The sequence below is a fragment of the Mustelus asterias genome, chromosome 4, assembly GCF_964213995.1.
Source record: "Mustelus asterias chromosome 4, sMusAst1.hap1.1, whole genome shotgun sequence".
Classification (NCBI taxonomy): Eukaryota; Metazoa; Chordata; class Chondrichthyes; order Carcharhiniformes; family Triakidae; genus Mustelus; species Mustelus asterias.
Window position 1 is genome coordinate 14,512,492 of NC_135804.1, and position 16,867 is coordinate 14,529,358.

The following is a 16,867-nucleotide window of genomic DNA, read 5'->3' on the forward strand; positions in this document are numbered from 1 at the left end:
TGTCATTAGTTTAGTTTGTTCTTCTTTAGGATATGGGTGTCCCTGGCTGGGCAGTTAAGAATCAACCACATTGCTATGGGTCTGTAGTCATATGTAGGCCAGACTGGGTAAGGACGGCAGATTTCCTTCCCTAAAGGACATTAGTGAAGCAGATGGGTTTTTATGACAATCAACAATGGTTTCATGGTCATCATTAGACTTCTAATTCCAGATTTTTAAAAATTGAATTCAAATTCCACGACCTGCAGTGGCGGAACTCAAATCCAGAGTGGTTAGCACTGCTGCCTCACAGCGCCAGGGAGCCGGGTTCAATTCCCGGCTTTGGCCACTGTCTGTGCAGAGTCTGCAAGCTCTCCCCATGTCTGCGTGGGTTTACTCTGGGTGCTCCAGTTTCCTCCCACAGTCTGAAAGACGGGCTGGTTATATGCATTGGCCATGCTAAATTCTCCCTCAGTGTACCCGGACAGGTGCCGGAGTGTGGAGTAATTTCATTGCAGTGTTAATGTAAGCCTACTTGTGGCACTAATAAATAAACTAAAAAAGAACAGTACCCCAGAGCATTACCCTGGGTCTCTGGATTACTAGTCCAGTGACAATACCACGACACCATTGCCTGCCCCTTTATTGTTGTGTATCCATTCATGGCCTTACGTCTATCATCATTGTCTTTATTATTTGTGTCTGTAGAATACTTTATTATTTATTTTCATATTCCTTAATAATTTTATGTTACAGTTTCTTTGCCTTCCTAATTTTTTTTGTCTTCATTCCTCGCCTTTTTGTGTTCGCTTCTGCTGTTCCCCCTTTGTTGTTTGTGTGCTTAATGTATACATTTTCCTGTAATTATAGTTTTGTGCTCTCTGAATCCAGGCAAATCCTGTAGTTGATAGTTACAGGCAGACAGCTTTCAGCCCTCTCAGGAAATAATGCACAATGTATGGAGAAACAAAATGAATAAAATATTACACCAAAGTATTCTCATATGCCTAAAAAGGACCCTTTCTCAGCTGTGGTTCCTTCACACAGAATGGGGAATGGTAAATGTACTGTGACTGGTATGATAGGCTCCTCTTCCAGTAACTCGTTTCCTGCGGGCATGTCGAAAGCAGACTCTTAACTCCGAGATGTTAGCTGGAGAATGGTAAGTACAGCCGGCGAGGTGCCAATTTTAATGCCTGACGATGAATTGCACTCAACAATTCAGGAACGGGAGATTTGCCAATGTATTTTTAATGCATTCTCAAATCACGGAAAATGGATCGCGTTAACTTCTAAAGGCCCAATGGATCCCCGAAGATTTTCTAAACTGAATTTGATACCAGGTTAGAGTTATGCTTTCTCTCCAGATCTATATATATATATCATACACAGACAGTATGAAACATCCTTGCCAAGGGATCTCCAGAGAAACATTTGGGACTGATTCTAGGGTCATGCCATTCCTTTCATTTGGGGTGGCACAGTGGCATAGTGGTTCGCACAGCTACCTCACAGAGCCAGGGACCCGGGTTCAATTCCTGGTTTGTCTGTGTGGAGTTTGCACGTTCTCCCTGTGTCTGTGTGGGTTTTGTGGTGACCCACTGTAACTACGTATTATATGTCTGGACACACCCCTGCTGCGCCTGACCCGAGACTCCTCCCTTTCCACCCGATCGAGGTATAAAGGCAACGGTTCCTCCCCTCTGCCTCAGCCTGGACCAGGCTCGCTACAAGGGTGTGTTCCAGTTCTTTGTGATTAAAAGCCTGTTTTATTTCACACTCGCTATAGACCTCGTGAATTGATGGTGCATCAATTTTAATCACAAAGAAAACAAAAATCATCGGATGGAACAAATTTTGAAGCCCGACAAATTAGACCTGGACCCTCAAGCTGTGGGAGTTTCCAACAGCTTCGACCTCTGGCTGAGGTGCTTTGAAGCCTTCCTTGAAGCCTCCGCTGTCGTCCAGTCCGAAACAGACAAGCTGCACGTGCTCCATGCCCGGGTAAGCGATGTGGTATATTCCACCATCCGCGACGCTGAGATGGACAGGGACGCGCGAGAGCTCCTAAAGAGCCAGTATAGTAAACAGACAAACAAAGTCTACGCCAGACACCTTCTGGCTACTCGAAGACAACGGCCGGGCGAACCGAATGCCCAATTTCTTCGTGAGCTACGGGTACTCGGCAGGGCCTGTAATTGCAAGGCTGTATCCGCCGCGCAGTATATGGAGGATTTAATCCGCAATGCCTATGTTACAGGCATCGCGTCCAATTACATTCGGCAGCGACTGCTAGAGCAGGGTGGGCTGGACCTACCGAAAACAGTGGCACTCGCAGAATCTTTAGAGGTGGCCTCCCGTAACCTCGTGGCTGACTCACCGGACCACGCGGTCGCATCGTGGGCACCACGGCCGCTGCCACCCCAGTATCTAGGAGGGCCGCAGACTTACTCCACACCACGCCTCACCAACGACTCGACTGCTGCGGCTGTTGCAGGTCCGAAATGTTATTTTTGCGGCCTGGGGAAGCACCCCCGACAACGCTGCCCAGCAAGGGAGGTGTTCTGCCCTGGGTGCGGGAAGAAGGGCCACTATGCTAAAGTTTGCAGGGCAAAGTCGTCCTCAAAACCCAACAGTGCCGCGTGCGACCCGAGTGAGCCGCCATTTTGGACGCCATCGGCCGCGTGTGAGTCAAGTGAGCCGCCATTTTGGACGCCATCGGCCGCGTGTGAGTCAAGGGAGCCGCCATTTTGGACGCCATCGGCCGCGTGTGAGATGAGGGGGCTGCCATTTTGGATGCCATCGGCCGCGTGTGAAACGAGGGGGCCGCCATTTTGGATGCTGGCAACTGCGGTTGACCACCCTCCAGGATCAACGGTGGCAGCTGTCCAGCTGGATCAATCCAGTCCGCATCAACTCACCAGGTCCATGATGGACATCAAGGTGAACGACCACGTGGGGAAATTGTTTGTTCGACTGCGGGAGTACGGAGAGTTTTATCCACCCCGATACGGTGAGCCGCTATGCCCTTTCCGTGCGGCCAGTTAAACAAACAATTTCCTTGGCCTCAAAGTCCCGCTCGATGGATGTCCTCGGGTACTGTGTGGTGACCCTGATGGTTCGGGGCACTGAGTACGAAAATTTCAAGCTCCTGGTGCTGCCACACCTCTGCGCTCCTGTACTCCTGGGACTCGATTTCCTGACCCATCGCAGGAGTGTCACGTTGCAGCACAACGGGCCTCTTCCCCCGCTCTCCGTCTGCAACCCACAGTTTCTAGACTGCCCACCGCGCACCACATGCAGCCTCTCGACCCTTCAAGTCACCCCTCCCTCACTATTCGAACACCTCACTCCTGAGTGTAAGCCTATTGCCACCAAGAGCACACGGTACAGTGCGGGGGACAGGACCTTCATCAGGTCCGAGGTCCAGCGGCTCATGAAGGAGGGGATCATTGAGGCGAGTACTAGCCCCTGGAGAGCACAAGTGGTGGTGGTCAAAACTGGGGAGAAACACCGTATGGTCATCAATTACAGTCAGACCATTAATCGCTACACACAGCTGGACGCATATCTCCTTCCGCGCATATCTGACATGGTCAATCAGATTGCGCAATACCGGGTGTTCTCCACTATTGACCTTAAGTCGGCTTACCACCAGCTCCCCATCCGCCCGGAGGACCGCCAATATACTGCTTTCGAGGCGGATGGCCGCCTCTATCACTTCCTTAGGGTCCCCTTCGGCATCACCAACGGGGTCTCGGTTTTCCAGCGTGACTTGGACCGAATGGTGGACCAGAACGAGCTGCGGGCCACCTTCCCGTACCTGGATAACGTCACCATCTGCGGCCATGATCAGCAGGACCACGACGCAAATCTCAATAAATTCCTCCACACAGCTGCTCTCCTTAATCTTGATGTGGAGATGCCGGCGTTGGACTGGGGTAAACACAGTAAGAAGTTTAACAACACCAGGTTAAAGTCCAACAGGTTTATTTGGTAGCAAAAGCCACACAAGCTTTCGAAGCTCTAAGCCCCTTCTTCAGGTGAGTGGGAATTCTGTTCACAAACAGAGTTTATAAAGACACAGACTCAATTTACATGAATAATGGTTGGAATGCGAATACTTACAACTAATCCAGTCTTTAAGAAACAAAACAATGGGAGTGGAGAGAGCATCAAGACAGGCTAAAAAGATGTGTATTGTCTCCAGACAAGACAGCCAGTGAAACTCTGCAGGTCCACGCAACTGTGGGCGTTACAAATAGTGTGACATGAACCCAATATCCCGGTTGAGGCCGTCCTTGTGTGTGCGGAACTTGGCTATCAGTTTCTGCTCAGCGACTCTGCGCTGTCGTGTGTCGCGAAGGCCGCCTTGGAGAACGCTTACCCGAATATCAGAGGCCGAATGCCCGTGACCGCTGAAGTGCTCCCCAACAGGAAGAGAACAGTCTTGCCTGGTGATTGTCGAGCGGTGTTCATTCATCCGTTGTCGCAGCGTCTGCATAGTTTCCCCAATGTACCATGCCTCGGGACATCCTTTCTTGCAGCGTATCAGGTAGACAACGTTGGCCGAGTTGCAAGAGTATGTACCGTGTACCAGCGCAGAGTCGCTGAGCAGAAACTGATAGCCAAGTTCCGCACACATGCGGACGGCCTCAACCGGGATATTGGGTTCATGTCACACTATTTGTAACGCCCACAGTTGCGTGGACCTGCAGAGTTTCACTGGCTGTCTTGTCTGGAGACAATACACATCTTTTTAGCCTGTCTTGATGCTCTCTCCACTCCCATTGTTTTGTTTCTTAAAGACTTGATTAGTTGTAAGTATTCGCATTCCAACCATTATTCATGTAAATTGAGTCTGTGTCTTTATAAACTCTGTTTGTGAACAGAATTCCCACTCACCTGAAGAAGGGGCTTAGAGCTTCGAAAGCTTGTGTGGCTTTTGCTACCAAATAAACCTGTTGGACTTTAACCTGGTGTTGTTAAACTTCTTACTCTCCTTAATCTGACCTACAATAAGGAGAAGTGTGTCTTCCGCACTCACCACCTCACCATCCTGGGGAATGTAGTGGAAAACGGGGTCATCGGCCCCGATCCTGACCGCATGCGTCCCCTCCTGGAACTTCCCCTTCCCACCAGCCTCAAAGCACTGAGGAGATGCCTGGGCTTCTTCTCGTACTACGCCCAGTGGGTCCCTAATTATGCGGATAAGGCCCGTCCGCTCATTAAATCCACCTCTTTTCCCCTGTCGGGAGAGGCCCGCTTGGCCTTCGACCGCATCAAAGCGGACATCGCAAAGGCCACGATGCACGTTGTGGATGAGTCAATCCCCTTCCAGGTGGAGAGCGATGCGTCTGACTTCGCCCTGGCCGCCACCCTTAACCAGGCGGGCAGACCCGTGGCCTTCTTTTCACGAACCCTCCAAGGCTCGGAAATTCGACACTCCTCTGTCGAGACGGAGGCTCAGGCCATCGTCGAAGCGGTGCGACGCTGGCGCCACTACTTAGCTGGCAAACAGTTCACTTTGCTCACTGACCAACGTTCTGTGGCTTTTATGTTCAACAACGCACAGAGGGGCAAGATTAAGAACGATAAGATACTGAGGTGGAGGATTGAGCTCTCCACCTACAATTATGATATCTTATACCGGCCCGGGAAGCTCAATGAGCCTCCAGACGCTCTGTCTTGCGGAACATGTGCCAGCGCACAAGTGAACCAGCTACAGACTCTCCATGATGACCTCTGTCACCCGGGAGTCACCAGGTCTACCATTTTATTAAGGCCCGTAACCTGCCCTATTCTGTTGAGGACGTCCGGTCTATAACCAGACACTGCCAGGTCTGCGCTGAGTGAAGCCGCACTTCTATCGGCCGGACAGGGCAACCTCATCAAAACCACCCGCCCCTTTGAACACCTCAGTATTGATTTCAAAGGGCCCCTCCCCTCTTCTGACCGCAACATCTATTTCCTCAACGTTATAGATGAGTACTCCCGATTCCCTTTCACCTTTCCCTGCCCGGATATGACTTCAGCCACGGTTGTCAGGGCCCTGCACAGCCTCTTCACCCTGTTCGGTTTCCCTAGCTACATCCATAGCGACTGGGGATCCTCCTTCATGAGTGATGAGCTGCGTCAGTACCTGCTCTCTAAAGGCATAGCCTCGAGTTGGACCACCAGCTACAATCCCAGGGGAAACGGACAGGTAGAGAGGGAGAATGCGACAGTCTGGAAGGCCGTTTTACTAGCGCTACGGTCTAAAGGTCTTCCAGTCACCCGCTGGCAAGAGGTCCTCCCTGATGCACTGCACTCAATTAGGTCACTCCTGTGTACGGCTACCAATGCCACCCCTTATGAGCGAATGTTTGCTTTCCCTAGGAAGTCCTCCTCGGGGATCTTACTACCGTCGTGGCTGACGTACCCAGGCCCGGTTCTGCTCCGGAGGCATGTGCGGCCCCAAAAGTCGGACCCCCTGGTCGGAAAGGTCCAGCTCCTCCAAGCCAACCTCCAATATGCCTATGTGGCGTACCCCGATGGGCGGGAGGACACGGTCTCTATCCGGGACCTGGCGCCTGCAGGGGCCCCGGAGCCCACTATGACCCTCCACCCCACATCCCTGGACCCCTCTGTTGTTCAGCTAGCACCAGGTCCGCTTACTTCTCTGTCCCCCGTGTGCAGCTCGCCTGACCCCTCAGAGTCACCACGCAGTACCCAATCGGAAGGGACGACGGCGGACTCGAGCCGATTCACCCTGCCACCTGAAACAACACCACAACCGGTACTACGGTGGTCGCAGCGGCGGATCAAGCCGCCCGACAGGCTGAACCTGTGAGGTGTCGACGTCTTGCTTCAGCCGTGACTTTTGTATATATTCCGTGACTTTGTATATATTGTTCCACCCATCTCACCCCAGCCGGACTCTTTTTTTTAAACAGCGGGTGAATGTGGTGACCCACTGTAACTGCGTGTTGTACACCTGGACACACCCCTGCTGCGCCTGACCCGAGACTCCTCCCTTTCCACCCGATCGAAGTATAAAGGTAACGGTTCCTCCCCTCTGCCTCAGTCTGGACCAGGCTAGCTACAAGGGTGTGTTCCAGTTCTTTGTGATTAAAAGCCTGTTTTATTTCACACTCGCTATAGTCCTCGTGAATTGATGGTGCATCAGGTTTCCTCCGGGTGCTCTGGTTTCCTGCCACAGTCTGAAAGACGTGCTGGTTAGATGCATTGGCCATGCTAAATTCTCCCTCAGTGTACCCGAACAGGCGTCGGAGTGTGGCGACTCGGGGATTTTCACAGTCACTTCATTGCAGTGTTAATGCAAGCCCACTTGGGACTAATAAATAAACTTTACTTTTTAATTTTAATGTGGAGCTGAATCTCTTCTATATTGATGCAAGAGAGGCAGTTTAACTGGACTGTTACATTGTATATTAATTTCAAATCAAAGGAAAGTTTCAAAAATTCTGACATAATCTTTTACACCCACTTTATACGCCTGCATGTGATGGTGCAGGAATAAAGGCTTGGATATTCCTGACTATTTTACTGATGGAAATGGCTGAAGTAATGCTCCAAGTATCTGTTTGAATACATATTCACTACACATGACTTAAGGGAGTGTCTTGCAGTGGTAGATCATGGACAGAATAAAACTTAAGTTGCCTGTTCCTACTTGTGACTTGTGGATAAATTTAACTTCATAATTATAACATCCTGTATGTTGAATGAGTCATGTGATGAGTTCATACGCCATTCTCAAGATCTGTAATGTGATTTGAACCCATGTGGTATCAAAAAACTGAACGTAACCCTGGGGTTTAAATTGCTTTCTACAATGTTCTTTCCTCTGGTTAATACATTCAGAAAATGATCCAACAGTGTTGCGGACATATTCTTCAAGTGCAGTTAGAATTGGAGAACGGCCAACAGTCACATAATTTTGAAAGATATTTAAATAACAATTACACAGGCCTCACTTAATTTAATTCATTTTGCATTTTTTATGTTGTACTTTAGTTTTCACAGAATCCCTACAGTACAGAAGACATTCAGCCCATCTGCACCCAGTCTTACCCATAACCCCATTATTTACCCCACAAATCCCCCTAACCTATATATCTTGGGATACCAAGGGACAATTTCCATGGCTAGCCTAACCTGTACATCTTTGGACTGTGGGTGGAAACCGGAGCACCCGGAGGAAACCCATGCGGATATGGGGGGAGAATGTCCACACAGTCACCCAAGGCCTGAATTGAACCTGGGTCCCTGGCGTTGTGAGGCAGCAGTGCTAACCATGGTGCCACCCCTAAAAGAAACTCCATCAGGCCATCTTTTAACCTTCTCTTTTTCAAGGAAAACATTCTTAGCATTTCCAATCTCCCTCGTAACTGACAGAGCTCATTCAGGAGTGGTTCATGATTAGGAAATGCAGGACGAAAGAAAGACTGAGGAACGATACAGATGATCATTTAGGGTCAATGAAGTAAATTAGCTAAAATTTAACATGATAGTACTGTTACAAGACAATCTGGTCCCTGGTGCTCTGAGGTAGCTGTGCAACCACAGTGTTATAATGTTAACTAGTTGAATTCTTGTGACATTGCACATTGGAATGATGGAGAAGTGTAGTCTTCAGGTAAAATGTGATTGGAGGATTTGTGATAGTCGGAATAATAGGGATTACAGATGTGTCAGGACCACGTGAAAGGCATTTCCTCAAAGAGATCCAGAAGCTAAGAGTTTGTGTATGTACCCACCTTTTTGTGATGTGAGTGATTCAAAAAAATAACCAAGCAGTAAAGCTTTATTCTTAAAAAAGATAAAGGTTACTTTATTATAAAACTATTGTTGGAAGTTACTTCGACCATGAGACCAGAAGACCATAAGATATAGGAGCAGAATTAGGCCACTCGGCCCATCGAGTCTGCTCCGCCATTCAATCATGGCTGATATTTTTCTCATCCTCATTCTCCTGTCTTTTCCCCATAACCCCTGATCTCCTTATTAATCAAGGACCTATCTATCTTTGTCTTAAAGACACTCAATGACCTGGCCTCCACAGCTTTCTGTGGCAAAGAGTTCCACAGATTCACCACTCTCTGGCTGAAAAAATTCCTCCTCATCTCTGTTTTAAAAGATTGTCCCTTTAGCCTGAGGTTGTGCCCTCTGGTTCTAGTTTATCCTACTTGTGGAAACATTCTCTCCACGTCCACTCTGTACAGGCCTCACAGTATCCTGTAAGGTTCAATAAGATCCCCCCCTCCTCCTTCTAAACTCCAACAGACCCAGAGTCCTCAACCGTTCCTCATACGACAAGCTCTTCATTCCAGGGATCATTCTTGTGAACCTCCTCTGGACCCTTTCCAAGGCCAGCACATCCTTCCTTAGATACAGGGCCCAAAATTGCTCACAATACTCCAAATGGGATCTGACCAGAGCCTTATACAGCCTCAGAGGTACATCCCTGCCCTCTCGACATGAATGCTAACATTGCATTTGCCTTCCTAACTGCTGACTGAATCTGCACGTTATCCTTAAGAGAATCTTGAACAAGGACTCCCAAGCCCTTTCGCGTTTCTGATTTCCTAAGCATTTCCCCATTTAGAAAATAGTCTATGCCTCTATCCATCTGCCACTTCTTTGCCCACTCTCCTAACCTGTCCAAGTCCTTCTGCAGCCCTCCTGTTTTCTCAATACTACCTGTCCCTCGACATATCTTTGTATCATCTGCAAACTTAGCAACAGTGCCTTCAGTTCCTTCTTTCAAATTGTTAATGTATATTGTGAAAAGTTGTGGTCCCAGCACCGACCCCTGAGGCACACCACTAATCACCACCTTCCATCCTGAAAAAGATGCCTTTATCCCCGTTCTCTGCCTTCTGCTAGTCAGCCAATCCTCTATCCATGCCAGGATCTTACCCTTAACACCATGGGCTCTTAACTTATTTAACAGTCTCCTATGCGGCACCTTGTCAAAGGCCTTCTGGAAATCTAAATAAATCACGTCCATTGATTCTCCTTTATCTAACTTCCTTGTTACCTCCTCAAAGAACTCTAACAGATTTGACAGACATGACCTCCCCTTGACGAAGCCGTGCTGACTCAGTCCTATTTTATCATGTACTTCCAAGTACTCTGCGATCTCATCTTTAATAATGGACTCTAAAATCTTGCCAATGACTGAAGTCAGGCTAACCGGCCCATAATTTCCCATCTGCTGCCTCCCTCCCTTCTTAAACAGTGGTGTTACATTAGCTACTTTCCAGTCCTCTGCGATGCTCCCTGCCTCCAGTGATTCCTGAGAGATCACCACCAATGCCTCTACAATTTCCTTAGCTTTCTCTTTTAGAATGCTGGAGTGTAGTCCATCCGGTCCAGGTGATTTATCCACCTTCAGACCTTTCAGTTTCCCTAGAACCTTTCCCTTAGTAATGGCCACTACACTCACCTGTGCTCCCTGATTCTCCTGGAGCTCTGGCATCCCACTGGTGTCTTCCATCATGAAGATTGATGCAAAGTAACTATTCAGTTTCTCTGCCATTGCTTTGTTTCCTATTATTACTTCTCCAGCCTCATTTTCCAGTGGTCCAATGTCTATTTTCGCCTCTCTCTTACCTTTTATATATTGAAAAAATCTCTTCCTATCATCTTTTATATTACTAGCTAGCTTACACTCATATTTCATCTTTCCCCCCCTTATTGCTTTTTTAGTTGTCTGCTTGCTTTTAAAGGCTTCCCAATCCTCTGGTTTTCCACGAATCCTCGTCACTTTGTAAGCTTTTTCTTTTGTTTTTATGCTTAAAAGTGATAACGTTATTAACAAAAATACAGGTACAAAGATTGAAATAACTTGATAAAGATAAAATACTACTTATAAGGATTAAATATAGTTCAGTCCTTCAAGATATTGCAGCAGACCCATAGCATAGGAACAAAGGAACAGAAGCAGACTATTCAGCCCCTCAAGCGTACTCTGCCATTTAACTAGGTCATGGCTGATCTTCTATCTCAATGCCATCTTCATGTACTATCCCCGTATCCCTTGATGTCACTGATATCTAGAAAACTATGGGGCGACACGGTGGCACGATGGTTAGCACTGCTGCCTCACAGCACCAGGGGCTCGGGTTCAATTCCGGCCTTGGGTCACTATCTGTGTGGAGTTTGCATGTTCTCCCCGTGTCTGCATGGGTTCCCTCCGGTTTATTCTCACAGTCCAAAGATGTGGGGGTTAGGTTGATTAGCCATGCTAAATTGCCCCTAGTGTCAGGGGGACTAGCAGGGTAAATGCTTTGGGTTACGGGAATAGGGCCTGGGTGAGATTGTTGTCGGTGCAGGCTTGATGGGCCAAATGGCCTCCTTCTGCACCATAGGGATTCTATGATATTGACCTCAGCGTGGAACATACTCAATGACTGACCTTCCACAACCCTCCAGGGTAGAGAAAACTGCACATAATACTCCAGGTGTGATCTCTCCAGGGCTCCATGCAACTGCAGCAAGACTTCCCTTACTCCTGTTTTCAAATCCCCTTGCAATAAAAGCCAACATACCATTTGTCTTTCTAATTGCTTGTTGCATTTCATGTTAGCTTTGAGTGATTTACGAACAAAAGCACCCAGATCCTTTTAGACACCAAACATTTACCAATCTCTCCCTATTTAAGAAATACTCTGCTTTTCTGTTTTTCCTACCAAAGTGGATAACTTCACATTTTTTCACATTTTATCTGCCATGTTCTTGCCCACTCACATAACCAGTCTCAATTAATCTCCTTGAAGCCTCTTTGCACCCTTGCGGAATTAATCTGCATCTGGAGAGGCAGGGATTAATCGAGAACAGTCAGCATAGTTTTGTTAATGGAGGTCATGTCTGAACAACTTGATTGAATTTTTCAAAAATAGGTAGGGTGCTAAATAATGAGGAGGATAGCCTTAGGTTGCAGGAGGGTAAAGATGGGTTGGTTAGATGGATTGATCAGTGGCAAATGGAATTCAATCCGGATAAGTGTGAGGTGGTGCACTTGGGCAGGACAAATAAAACAAGGGAACACATGATGAACAGCATGATCCTGGGAAACACCGAAGATCAGAGGGACCTTGGTGTGCATGTACATTGGTCCCTGAAGGTAGCAGGGCTGGTGGATAAAGTGGTTAAGAGGGCATATGGTATACTTTTATTCTTTTATTATGCATTTATCAGCTGAGGCATAGAGTTTAAGAGCAGGGAGGTTATGCTTTAACTATATAAAATGTTGGTTAGGCCACAGCTAGAATATTGTGTGCAGTTTTGAAGTCCACATTATAGGAGGGACATGATAGCATTGGAAAGGGTGCAGAGGTGATTTACCAGGATGTTGCCTGGGCTGGAGAGTTTTAGTTATAAAGAGAGATTAGACAGACTGGGGTTGTTTTCCTTGGAGCAGAGGAGACTGAGGGGGGACATGATTGAGATGTATAGAATTATGAGGTGCATAGATAAAGTCAGCAGGAAGAAACTTTTCCCCTTGATGGAGGGATCAATGACCGAGGGGGCATAGATTTAAGGTAAACTCTCGTTAATCATGTTTAGATCACTTTTCCTGTGGCTTTGCCTTCTTAAAGGAACATAATTTTTTGCAAGCCTTGTATTAATTCTTTAAATGCTACTAATTGGCTGCCTACGTTTTAGCTGGGGGAAGGGTAATTATGAGGCTATTAGGAGAGAATTAGGAAACATAGGTTGGACTAGGAGATTACAGGGACTGGGAACGTCCGACATGTGGAGTTTTTTCAAGGAGCAGCTACTGCGAGTCTGTGATAGGTATGTCCCTGTCAGGCAAGGAGGAATTGGTAGGGCTAGGGAACCGTGGTGCACCAAAAAAGTTTCTTTGTTGGTTAAAAAGAAAAAGGAGGCTTATGTTCGGATGAGACGTGAGCACTCGGGTAGTGCACTAGAAAGCTTTAGATTGGCTAAGAGGGAGTTGAAGAGCGAGCTTAGAAGGGCTAAAAGGGGACATGAGAAGACTTTGGCGGATAGGGTTAAAGAGAATCCTAAGGCGTTCTATAGGTATGTCAAGAACAGAAGGTTGGTTAGGGCAAGTTTAGGGCCAGTTATAGATGGCAGAGGGAAGTTATGTGTGGAACCGGAGGAGATTGGTGAAGCATTGAACCAATATTTCTCTTCGGTGTTCACGCAAGGGGACATGAATATAGCTGAGGAGGACACTGGGTTGCAGGGGAGTAGAATAGACAGTATTACAGTTGATAAGGAGGATGTGCAGGATATTCTGGAGGGTCTGAAAATAGATAAATCCCCTGGTCCGGATGGGATTTATCCAAGGATTCTCTGGGAGGCAAGAGAAGTGATTGCAGAGCCTCTGGCTCTGATCTTCAGGTCGTCGTTGGCCTCTGGTATAGTACCAGAAGATTGGAGGTTAGCGAATGTTGTCCCATTGTTTAAGAAGGGGAACAGAGACTTCCCCGGGAATTATAGACCGGTGAGTCTCACTTCTGTTGTCGGCAAGATGTTGGAAAAAATTATAAGGGATAGGATTTATAGTTATTTGGAGAGTAATGAATTGATAGGTGATAGTCAGCATGGTTTTGTGGCAGGTAGGTCGTGCCTTACTAACCTTATTGAGTTTTTTGAGAAAGTGACCAAGGAGGTGGATGGGGGCAAGGCAGTGGACGTGGTATATATGGATTTTAGTAAGGCGTTTGATAAGGTTCACCATGGTAGGCTTCTGCAGAAAATGCAGATGTATGGGATTGGGGGTGATCTAGGAAATTGGATCAGGAATTGGCTAGCGGATAGGAAACAGAGGGTGGTGGTTGATAGTAAATATTCATCATGGAGTGCGGTTACAAGTGGTGTACCTCAGGGATCTGTTTTGGGGCCACTGCTGTTTGTAATATTTATTAATGATCTGGATGAGGGTATAGTTGGGTGGATTAGCAAATTTGCTGATGACACCAAAGTCGGTGGTGTGGTAGACAGTGAGGAAGGGTGTCGTAGTTTGCAGGAAGACTTAGACAGGTTGCAAAGTTGGGCCGAGAGGTGGCGGATGGAGTTTAATGCGGAGAAGTGTGAGGTAATTCACTTTGGTAGGAATAACAGATGTGTTGAGTATAGGGCTAACGGGAGGACTTTGAATAGTGTGGAGGAGCAGAGGGATCTAGGTGTATGTGTGCATAGATCCCTGAAAGTTGGGAATCAAGTAGATAAGGTTGTTAAGAAGGCATATGGTGTCTTGGCGTTTATTGGTAGGGGGATTGAATTTAGGAGTCGTAGCGTTATGTTGCAACTGTACACAACTCTGGTGCGGCCGCACTTGGAGTACTGTGTGCAGTTCTGGTCCCCACATTACAGGAAGGATGTGGAGGCTTTGGAGAGGGTGCAGAGGAGGTTTACCAGGATGTTGCCTGGTATGGAGGGGAGATCCTATGAGGAGAGGCTGAGGGATTTGGGATTGTTTTCGCTGGAAAGGCGGCGGCTAAGAGGGGATCTTATTGAAACATATAAGATGATTAGAGGTTTAGATAGGGTGGATAGTGATAGCCTTTTTCCTCTGATGGAGAAATCCAGCACGAGGGGGCATGGCGTTAAATTGAGGGGGGGTAGTTATAGAACCGATGTCAGGGGTAGGTTCTTTACCCAGAGGGTGGTGAGGGATTGGAATGCCCTGCCAGCATCAGTAGTAAATGCGCCTAGTTTGGGGGCGTTTAAGAGATCCGTAGATAGGTTCATGGACGAAAAGAAATTGGTTTAGGTTGGAGGGTCACAGTTTTTTTTTAACTGGTCGGTGCAACATCGTGGGCCGAAGGGCCTGTTCTGCGCTGTAATGTTCTATGTTCTATGTTCTATGTTACTTCATACCTTTTCATGGAGCTCTCCAGTCTATCTCAGCCAACTTTCCCCTCACAATTTTGTAATTTCCTTTGTTTAGATTAAAGACCCTAGTTTCGGATTGAACTATACCACTTTCAAACTACAGATCAAATTCCACCATATTATGGTCACTCTTTCCTAAAGCCTCCTTTACAACGTGATCATTAATGAGTCTTTTCTCATTGCACAATACTGGATCTAAAATAATCCATTCTCTAGTTGATTCCTCAACATACTGATAAATTCCAGGAATATATCCTCCTCAGCAATAATGCTGATTAGATTCACAAATCTATATTTAGATTGAATTCCCCCATGATTGCTGTATTACCCTTGTTATATGCACCTCCAATTTCATGATTTATACCATGCCCTACATTACCCCAACTACTTGTTGGCCTATTAACAACTCCTATAAAAAAAAGTAAGAAGTCTCACAACACCAAGTTAAAGTCCAACAGGTTTATTTGGAACCACGAGCTTTCAGAGCATGCTCCTTCCTCAGGTGAGTCATTCACCTGATGAAGGAGCAGTGAATCATAGAATCATAGAATCCCTACAGTACAGAAGGAGGCCATTCAGCCCATCGAGTCTGCACCAGCCACAATACCACCCAGACCCCACTCCCGCAACCCCAAGCATTTACCCTGCTAATCCCCCTGACACTCGGGTCAATTTATCATGGCCAATCAACCTATCCTGCACATCTTTGGTCCTCCAAAAGCTTGTGATTCCAAGTAAACCTGTTGGATTTTAACCCAGTGTTGTGAGACTTCTCACTGTGCCCACCCCAGTCCAACGCCAGCATCTCCACATTATAAGAAAAAAGCAAATAAAAGTGAAATATTGCAGATGCTGGAGATCCGAAATAAAAACAGAAAATGCTGGATTAACTCAGCAGGTCTGGCAGCATCTGTGGAGAGAGAAAGAGAGTTAACATTTTGAATAAAAATTTGCCATCCCTTGCTGTTTCTTAGCTAGATTGAAACTGATTCAAGATCATGATCTTCTGATCAAAGATCCTCCCTCACTAATGTACTGGTCCCACCCTTCATTAACAGCATTACCCCACCTCCTCTTCCTTTTTGCCGATCTTTCCTAAATGCCGAATACCCTTGAATTTTCCAACTACAGTCTCGCTACAGCATCGCCTCTGTAATGCCAGTCAGGTTATAATTTGTTTACTCCTATTTGTGCTGTCATTGTTGCAAGTTCTGCATGCATTCAGATAGGCTGCCTTTACTTCTGTCTTAGTAGTTTCATAATCTCTGGCGTTTGCTGCTGCCGTGCTCTTATGTTTGTAGGCTTTGTCCCGTCCTGCCACACTTTGGCAACCATTTCCCTCATTGATACCCTGCTCTATTACCTTCTCTTCCCTCTTTGGTTTACCACACCGCCCATCACCTCCACTAGTTACATGAAAGCCCTCTCCACCGCCCTTGTCATATGGTTCAGCAGGACACATGGTTCAGGTGGAGACCATCCCCACGGTACAGCTCCCACTTTCCCCAGTACTGATACCAGTACCTCTGGGATTGAAACCTGTTTCTCCCATTCCAATCTTTGAGGCTGGTGTTTAACTCTCTAATCTTATTTACCCAATTTTCTTGTGGTTTGGTTAATAATCCAACCATTATTCCCTTTGAGGAACCGCTTCTTCATTTTTCATTTCACCTCTAGTTGTTCATATCATAGAGTCATAGGGCGGACTTTTCCTGTCCCACCCACCACGGGAATTCTAACGGGTGAGGGGTGGACCATGCAAAGGTCCGTTGACCTTGGCCGGGATTTAGGGGGTTGAGCGTGGCTGGAAAATCCCGCCGATAGCATTTTACAGCACAAAAAGAGACCCTTCGGCCCATCATGCCTGCGCCGGCCATCAAGTATGTATCTATTCTAGCCCCATTTCCCAGCACTTGGTCCATAGCCTTGTATGCTGCGCCCCTACCCTTCCCACCCCCACCTCACCCCCATCCCCACCCCCCATCTTTACAGATTCTCACCTGGGTGATTT

General features: G+C 47.1%; 1 protein-coding gene across 1 annotated transcript in view; it reads left to right on the top strand.

The window, feature by feature from the left end:
- The first annotated feature begins 1,020 nt into the window (after positions 1-1,020).
- dusp22a (dual specificity phosphatase 22a) overlaps positions 1,021-16,867 on the top strand; it is a 134,113-nt gene continuing 118,266 nt past the window's right edge. Inside the window, exon 1 of the mRNA XM_078210593.1 lies at positions 1,021-1,141. The gene's annotated coding sequence lies outside the window, so the exon portion shown is untranslated. The remainder of the gene's footprint in view (positions 1,142-16,867) is intronic.